We start from the raw sequence: 9,934 nt of genomic DNA, 5'->3' as shown, positions 1-9,934 counted from the left end.
AGTTAGTGATCATAGGTGTAGACATGGGTTTGCAGTCCTCCATGTGAAATCTGCTAAGAATATCCACAATGTACTTCCCTTGTCCAAGAATAAATGCCCCTCCTCCTGCCACACCTCTAATCCCAAAAAAATAATGCATCAAGTTGATATCCTTCATCTCAAGCTCTGAAGTAAGGTCTCTCTTACAACCCTCAATGAGTCTCTATGCACCAGTGATGATCAAGTCATCAACATACAACACCAGAATGAGAGGCTCCTCACCCACCACAATGAAATATAGGTTCAGATCAGCCTCACTCTTTGTGAAACCCAACTGTTGCAAGTATGTATCAATCATAGAGTACCAAGTTCTAGGAGCTTGCTTCAGGCCATAGAGTGCCTTTTTCAATCTGCATACATGAGAATCCTTCCCATGCACCTCAAATCCCTATGGTTTCTCAATATAAACCTCCTCTTGAATGAAGCCATTGAGAAATGGTGTCTTCACATCCATCTGGTGGATCTTCCAACCCATCTCTGCTGCAATCTATATAATGGAGCAAATAGATTTATACCGAGCTACGAGAGTGAGGGTCTACTCATAGTCAATTCCCTTTACATGTGAGAACCCTCTCGCCACAAATCGAGCCTTGAACTTCTCGATGCTGCCATCTGCATCATGCTTTATCTTGTAGAGTCATCTAGAAGTAACAACTGATTTACCTTTAGGCCTCAGCACTACCTCCCAAACATCGTTCTTCATAATAGAAGAATACTTCTCCATCATGGCCTCTCTCCAGACCTGCTGGCTGACTGCCTCCTCATAACTAGAAGGCTCAGAGTCAACAGTGCTTGTTACCAATGCCATGTAACTACATAACTAATTAGGTGGTTTACTCTCTCTAACCTATCTCTTTGGCCCAATAACTGATGTGGCCTCACGCAAGGTATCTTGAATCCACTTGGGCTTCCTCTTCCCTAAGCATACTTCTCCCACTGGAATGAAAGAATCCTCATCATCATCAGAAGCCTGAACTCGTAAAGGCCTGCCAATTGACCTCATGCTTGAATTTGTGCCTGTAGATGCTGAAGTACTGTGCGAACTGTCCATTAGTGGACTGCCCTATGAACTTCTCTTTGGACTACCCTGCATGCTTCCTGTTAGGGCCTAAATCTACCTCAGGCTGAGAAAGGTAGGATCTAGGGTAACATCAAACCAAGCTTAACTTGGTAGCTAGCCCTACTAGGTTGGGAGAGGGCTCTCTCCTTGTCAATCTTAGTAGAATATGCTCAATGAAGCTTGATATGAATGATGTGAAGACTGATTTTAGGCTAGGTATGTGTTCAGAAGAGTTTGATTGAATTTGATGATGTCTTGTTGGCTCAAATGAGAAAGGCAGATTTGGGTTTGGGGGATGGGCTAAGTTTTGCAGAGATCTCTATGGGGAGAGGTAGGAAAATGGTTTAGTGCTTCAAATTGAGTGAGATGGAGAGATTTTAGACTGGTGAGGAGTTGAAGAGGGCATGAAAGTCTCAGGGATCCTCTTTAAACAGCTGAAAACATATATAACTAAACAAAACCCTAGGTAGAGCACTACAAATCAATGAATTCTACCTTTATCATTGCTTCATTTAGTTAAGATGAATAGAGAGAGATAATGGTATACATAAAACACATGTAAACTTGCAATTATAGAAGGAAACATAATACCAAATCAAGTTGCCACAAGAATCCAATCAGTTAAAGTGCTCAAACCCTGGTCTATTCCTTTGCCAAACTGCTGAAATGAGTGTACAATAAAGCTCCAAGCTTTCCCAAAAGCCCAACCTTGGGAAAGCCCAACCTTTGCCAATGACTGAAAAACTAGTAGATATAGGAAATAAAAAACTCATCCTAGCCTTTAGGGGTTGAGCTGATAAGTTTAGGAGCTGTTCCAACAAGATCTAAACTGAGGACTAAAAAGTAGGCAGTGGAACAACTTCCCTCTAAAAACTAGGAAACTGATTCATTCAGTTGCAAACTACCTTTTCATGGATGAATTTACCTCTATGAGTGAAAATTTAACATATTTACATCAAAATCCATCAAGTCACATCAAATTACATCATGATTTTGACTATTAGAAGGATAAAAGTCAAACTGTGAAGAAACTAGGCGAAAAAACAGAGTTTTTTGACCAAAACGACAAAATTTCATCATGTGCGCCACACTACTTTGGATATGCTTTTGAAGGCCTTCCCATGCACCAAATTTTCTCCAAGTGGGCTTGCTGGAAAGGTCTACCTTTATAATTTCTAGAGCAAGTGGAATTTATAAATTTGGCCTCCATTTTCCCCTCCAAAAATTACTTCTCCCAACACTGCTTTTTGTGTGCCAAAAAGGGCAAAAGGTCATTTTTGGGGTGTTTTTGACCCTTTGGAAGCCCAAAACCTGTCAAAATTTCTTGGCCATGTGAGGGAATTCATATTTTTCCATTAGGAATCCAACAATGTTGAGTTTTCCTTAAAAGGAGGTCTCTAGAAAAAGCGCGCGCCAGGTGGCGTGGCGCACTAGGCAGAAAAACTTGTTTTTTAGGCCAAAAATTCAAAATTTGCAAAAAATTTCCCAAATTTCTTGAAATTTGGGCTGAGTTTCCTTCATTAAGTGCTGTTTTGGGCTAAGGAAGCCTCAGCCAAGATCTAGAGTCTATCTTGCTCTTTTCGCTTCCTCGATGTTTTCTTCAACTTGGCCTTCAAAATCCTGATTCTTGCTTTGCACACCTTATTTCTCGCCAAGTAGTGGTAGGCCATGTGCCTCAACATATTTTTCTTCCTGTTGGCCTTCTCTAGCATCCTTTCCAAGTGCATATTTGTGCTCTCAAGCCAAGATTCATGATCATCATCAATTTCTTGTTCAAGTGGTGTCAACTTGACTTTCCTCATCTTGGCAGCTTGCTAGTTTTCTCGTATGTTTTGTAGCTCCATGATGGTTTGCTGATCCTCTAGCTATTTGTTTCTTTGCTCCAAATATTTGATTATCCATTTGGCTCTTTCTAGGTTGAGAGACAAATCATGTATGTCAGCTTGCTGTTCCTGAATGATCTCCTTGAGCTTTGAGCTTTGGGAGCCCAAATCGGTGTGATCATCCTGAATAAGAATGAAATCTATCTCTTGTCCTCCTGAAGGTCCCTCATCATGTAATGGTTGCTTACCCTTGTCCTGTACCTACTTTGTTGTTGAAGGAAACGAGACCCCTTCCACCCGGGTGGAGAATATACTCGTTTTACTGCCGCAAACAATCTCCTAGTGCCCTTTTGATATGTAACAAACATTGGCACACTAGTGGTTTGTGTCTCATGCACCTCCTGTTGATGTGAAGGCTCTCACGCCTCATGAAAAACTGATGGAGGTACTTGAGGACCTGTAAAGACCTCATGTGCAATGAAATCCTCCCATGAGATATTCAGTAAACCAAGCTGATGCAAGACCACAATTTTGATGAGTGCAAAGTGATATATGTTGTTATACTGCTGATGCGGAGACTTCCTTTGAACCAAGGTGGTCATATTCACAATATTCCGACAAATAAAATAGGGGAGATTCATCATTCTCACCCTAGTGAAGTGCATCGACAATCTGATGTGGTAGGCATACAGGCGAGAAAATCTGCCCTCACAGCTGAAATATTTAATTATGATTTTCATCAAGGGTGCATTTGTGTCCTGGAGGAACCGGAAAGGGAAAGCTCTACTAATCTGCCTCTGAAAACCAGCCTTGATATAAGGCTCATAATGTTCCCTGTTTACCAGCTGTCCCTTATTCCACTACTCACCGACATTTGGAATACCGGTTGCTTGAGATATAATCTTAGGTGTCAAGGTAAATGTCACACCTGCCAAATTGACTTGGCCATTATGAAGATGGAGTACAAACAGTCGGGCAAGTTCATGATGGTATTTAACTCTTGCCACCATCTCACAAAATTAGAAACAAGATTGATGTTGAAAGCATGTGACAGCAAGAGGACATGCCAACAACTCAGCAAGTGAAGTAGGCTCCTCCCGATTATGTTTTCCACTCTTATGAGGTCTCCTTGGTGCATGAATTTCTCTAGAAGAGTCACTGACTGTTTCCTCATTTCTGTCATAGGAAGAATGTGACTCCATGTTTGCCAATGTTTAAGTTTTTCTTAGATGAGTATGAAAAGATTTTATGGTGTCAATAGGTTTTTGCTGCCAAAGATATGAATGTATGAGGGACTGTGTATGAGAGGTTGGGAATGCTGCTGATAAGTTTTTGGGGAATAGAAGGGTTTAAGGGATGATATTTAGGGTTTGGGAATAGCAATTAGGGTTTGGGGGTATTTGACTAGGGTTTGGGATAGTGGGTTTAGGGATATGGGGAATATGGAATGGGACAATATGAATGACAAGGGAGGGAGAGAATGAAGTTAGGGAATGAGGGAGTGAGGGAGTGAAAGTGATAGGAGTGGGATTTAGCAGCAAAAAATGCAATATGCAAACCCTAGGCAGTGGTTTTTAAACAAATTGTGTAAGTAGTTAGGGTTTCAGTTTTTTCCTATTGGATCACCATGAACACTAGGAAAAATCATTCATTGGCCACGAGGGAGTGTCAACTTACTTGAACAATGAGGAATTAGCGATTTTGAGAGTTCTGGAGGAAGTTGTGAGCGATTTCGGGTGCTGTAGTCCTGTGTGCCGTGCCACCTCATAAGTGCGCCACACCACTTGCTCTCTTCACTTTGTGGACACAAATGAGCCTCCTTTGATTTGAAAAAACTTTATATAGCCATGGATTTTAATTTTTCATTCAAGAAAACCCACTCTTCTAATGTTTGGTCATTTCAGTTTCTTTTAAAACTTTGTTTTGGCATTTTGCTTGGTTTTTTCCTTTGATGGACTAAATACTTTGGCAATTTGTCTCTTTGTAGGAACTAAAGTAGCAGAGGCTTGGCAAGGTGACCAGGGCTGCCTATAAAATTATTACATATGAAAAAATGAAATTACATGAAATTTATTACATGAAACATATAAAAACTTTGTTTTTCCTCAAAACAGGGTTTTGAGGAAAAATCAATCACTGAGCATGTGATTATTGAAATTATTGCTGTTGAGACTTTATTTGACCTCCTCATGCACCTGCTGACCATTATTGAGCATTTTCAAGACCTTATTGACGAAACCCTAGACCTAATGAGACCTAAAACCCTAAAAATGACTTTTGCAGATTTAAAGACAAAAAATGACTGCAGATGATTTAGATGAATGAAAATGGGCTAGCAGGTAAATAACATGAGGGAAAATGTATACCCCTACCATCAAATGATCCATGATCCTAATGGAATGCAGCTGATCGGATGAGATGCCTAACATGCAATGCAACAAGAGAGTTTGATCACTGATGGAGGGATGAAGATATTGACACTAACAATTCTCCAAGAACCACCCACCTGACTCTGAGAGCCACTGCTCACTGATGAACCTGACACTGTAATCAATGTACCTCCTGATCCCTGACCACTAGATACATGTGATTGACTCAGCTGCTCCTTAGGGTCTGGTGACTTTGGATACTCTAACTCCTATGACCTCCTGAAAGATATCTCCTCCTCGAACTTCACATCTTGCCTGACAACCACTTTCCTCTGCATAGGAATATAAATCTGATTAGCTTTCGAGGTCTCGCTATAACCCACAAAGATGCCCGTGTCTATAATGGGCTCTAGGTTGGTCCTGTTCTCCTTGGGGAAATAGGAATATGTAAGGCACCCAAAGATACAAAAGTGCCCAACGTCAGGCTTCTTCCCAGAAAAAGCCTCCTCTAGAGTCACATTCCCCAAGGCATGATGTGTACTCTTGTTTTACAAGTACACTGCAGTGTTGTAGGCCTTTGCCCACAAAAATAAAGGTATCCCCTCATCACGAAGCATGGATTTGGTAGCCCCTACAATGGATCTATTCTTCCTCTCCACAACCCAGTTCTGCTGGGGGTTGTAAGGAACTGTGAACTCCCTCCTAATGCCTGTCTCAACAAAAAAATCAACAAACTCACCAAGGGTATACTCCCCTCCATTTTTCGACCTGAGGACCTATATATTCCTACCTGTTTAGGTCTCTATAAGAGCTTTGAACTCTTGAAACTGCTTGAAGACCTCACTCTTTGTCTTCAAGAAATAAATCTAGGTCTTCCTGGAGTGGTGATCAATGAATAAAACATAGTACTCATAGCCGCTTAAGGATACATGAGACATCCAACCACTCACATCGGTATGAATCAAGTCAGGGATCCTAGTCGCTCTACTGTCACTGCTGGGAAAAGGGGATCTGGCAAACTTCCCCATAGTACATCCTCTACATACATCAAGGTGATCAGAACTGAAATCTGGCACACCAGTGGTGATCTCTCGCAATGTACTCAAGGCCCCATGATACGTGTGCCCCATCTTGCGGTGCCAAATCTCACACAACTCTAAACTGCTAGATCTGCTGTCGGTCCTGTCTCAAGTGCTGCTACACAATGCCATCAGGGGCTGGAATGAGAACTTGTACACCTTGGCATGATGCACACCAATCACTCTAGCTGAAGAAGCTAGAGTTTCTCTAGGATATATAAGCACCTACCCTCTGTCGAACAACACATCATACCCTCTGTCCTCAAGTGCTAAGACGAATATTAGGTTCTTCTTCATTCCAGGCACATATAGAAAATCTGACACTTTCAAGGGAGGTTTAGGTCCCCAATCAAATGTCAATGTCCCCACACCGACTGCTCTAACCATGCTGTCATCACCAAGTACTACCTCCATACCAGTATCATCCTCTGAAAGCTCTGAGAAGTACTCTCTGACTCCTTTCATGTGAAGGGAAGCGCCACTGTCAACATACCAAATGCTAGAAGATGCTCTACTAGTAGCAGGGAATGCACACTCCCTTTGAACCTATATGGCATGTGATCTTGCACTAGTGGCTTCACAAGCTATGCACCCAAACTCCCGATCAGAGGTCTCTGAGAAGCTCTCTATCTCTACAGAAGCTACCATGCGTTTGTCTCTCCCTTTCTCATTCTTCTTCTCCAGACACACAACAACATAGTGTCCCAACTTCTGACAATTCCAACATTTGACTTTGGAATAGTCCTTCTCCTTATTTTACTGCTTGCCTTTACCTTTGCCTTTGCCTCCACTGTTGGAAGCTTGCTTCTTTGCTTTTCCCTTCTTGCCTCTTGCTAACAATGTCACATTTTCATCCTCCTCCACCTGTTTGGCTGCCCCGAGACGGTTCTTTCTGATCTCATTCTGAATACAATCATCCCACAACCTCTCCCAATCAGGAAGGTTTTCTCGTGCAACAATGCCATCCAAAAAATTCTCCCAAGTATTGGTGTTAGGGTCCAACCCTAACCCCCTTATTTATGTAATAGGGTGGAGTCATAGTTATAGTTAGCTAAAGAGTCAATAAAGCCCATATTAATAATTGTAAGTGGTTGACCCGCATTTAAAGAAGGGACCACAGTTAGTTGCAAATGGGCCATGGTATTAGATAGATGGTATTAATAAGAACCATGGTATTGACCCATGGTATTGCATGTATGAATCCTATATAAAGGATAAAGACTCCCCTTAAGGAGCATCGTGTCTTATTTTGTAATTGAGCCCAACTCTATTGGAGGTTGCCCCCTCGAAGAAGCAAGTGAACATTGCTTTCCTTTCTGAATAATAAAATACATGCTATTATTTCTTATTGTTCTGTGTTCTGGGTATATATCTTCGCATATTTTGTATTTTGGTATCTACTCGCAGGTCAAGAGCATAACAAGTGGTATCAGAGCTATAACAAGTGGTATCAGAGCACTTTCCAGTGCCGGTGGGATCTCCATTTTTAGCAATTTTTTTTTGGCTAGAGACGTGTTCTGGCATCTTTAAACCATGGGATCTGTCGTTGAGCACATAAACCTGTGGATTTGGGGAGGCATGCACGTAGGAAATACAAGAGGTGGTCGCACTTGTTGGGCTCCCTTGTAACCCCTGTGGGTACTCCTTCAAGTAGTAGCACATTAGACAGAACCATGCACGGACTATCTTCCAAGTACCATCTGGGTATATCGGAAGCCCCCTAGGCTCTTTTGAAACCTCGCCATAGATAAATCGTCAGCTGTCTTACTGCTATAGTACACCAAGAAAAACACTCGAGGAGATTACTTGCGCATACAATAGGGTAGTCGGGTTGTGCGGCTAAGGGTACGGTTAATCCTCCTTGGTTAGTACCCTTAAAGATTGGGCCGAGTACTACTATTGGACCCTTATGTATATTGCGATCTGTAGCACCTAACAGTCCTTGAGACCATAGTTCCCTTGTCTCTCGCTAGATCACGCATCATCTTTTCCAGATGAGATCTAGCAGGTTGGGTTTTGTCGCAGCTGCAACAATCAATTCCGCCATTCAGATCCAACAGTTTGTGTTCTGTATCAGTCGCAACAATCAGATCCATCATTCAGATGTAGTGACAGGGGTTCGATCACTACCACATTCTTGCTCATACTCTGCAGTTGAGGGTTTCGCCAACAGATCTGACTATTTGTGTGGCTCCTATACTTGGGCGTGATTCTCAGAGGACATTGGGCAGAATTAACTTTTCTGGGAATCAAGACGCTTGTATGAGACTTAGCCCATAAGAATCAGGTCGAAGGGCTGAGCAAGGTGGTGCCATTCACTTGTCAGCATCAAAATTTTAGGTGGTCCCAATTTTTTTTTCATAGTAATGACAAGTGAACTGGATCTGTGCATGGTACAAACCAGAGATCAAGCTATGGCCAATGAGAAGATAGACACCCTTGAACAAAATTTGGAGGCATTAACGAAGCAGATCCAGATCTTAAATGACATAATCACAAAGGGAAAGTCGGGGGAACAATCAGAGGCATATGATTTTAATGAAAACCTTGAGGGCGAGTCTAGCCATTCTCTTCACTTCTATGGAAACCACCAATAGTCCTAGCCTCGACCACCCAAGCTGGACATGTATAAATTTGATGGCTCTCATCCGGCCATATGGCTAGCACAAATGGAGCAATATTTCACATTGAATCACATCAAAGATGATGTGACTAAGCTAAGTGTGGGAAGCTTTTACTTGGACCAAGAAAGATGGCAATGGTGGCAGTGGCATCAATGCTGCTATGCAAGGTCAATGACTTGGCAGATATTCTCAAAATTCCTTTCTGATCGCTGTGACCATGAATCTAACTTTTTGGGTCATCTTACTAAGCTCCAATAGGCAGGCACAGTGCAAGAATATATTAAGGCCTTTGAAGCATTAGCCTTCCACACAGGAGGTCTAGCAGATGAATTCTACTTGGGATGTTTTGTCAGTGGTCTCAAATACACCATACAAGCCCGCTTCTGACTGCAACACCCAGTCTCATGGCTGGTAGCTTGCAAGATAGCTCGTGAAGTAGAATGTGCATTAGCAGCCTAGTTGACTCATCCAAATTCATAGCCAAGGGATGCCCCACCCAGGCTCCGAGCACTACCCAAACACTTAAGGTTCAAAAGATGTCACCAGCGGAAATGGCGGAAAGAAGAAAGCAAGGATTGTGTTACTACTATGATGAGAAATACTCCCCGGGGCATAAATGCAAGGGACCCAAATTATTTCAAATTGATGCTACTAATCACAGTTCATCTGAGGAAGCCCCACCATTTGAGGGACCAGAGGAGGAAGATGAGGACAACCAGCCGGATAATGAGCTCTCAGCTACACCTGAAGAACCAGTTATCTTGATTCATGCTTTGGCAGGAATTTCTTATCCTCAAACTCTCAAAATAAGAGGTTTTATTAAGCATTGCCTTGTAGTAGTCTTGATTGATAGTGGCAGTATGCATAACTTTATCCATCAAAGAGTCGCTGAAGCAGTGCATTGTTTTGTCAGAGCAATCTCTAATTTCCAAGTCCAGAT

The sequence above is a fragment of the Pinus tabuliformis genome, chromosome 7 (assembly GCF_031772625.1).
Source record: "Pinus tabuliformis cultivar Carrire ecotype Pingquan chromosome 7, CPIR1, whole genome shotgun sequence".
Lineage (NCBI taxonomy): Eukaryota > Viridiplantae > Streptophyta > Pinopsida > Pinales > Pinaceae > Pinus > Pinus tabuliformis.
This window is presented reverse-complemented; position numbering follows the sequence as displayed.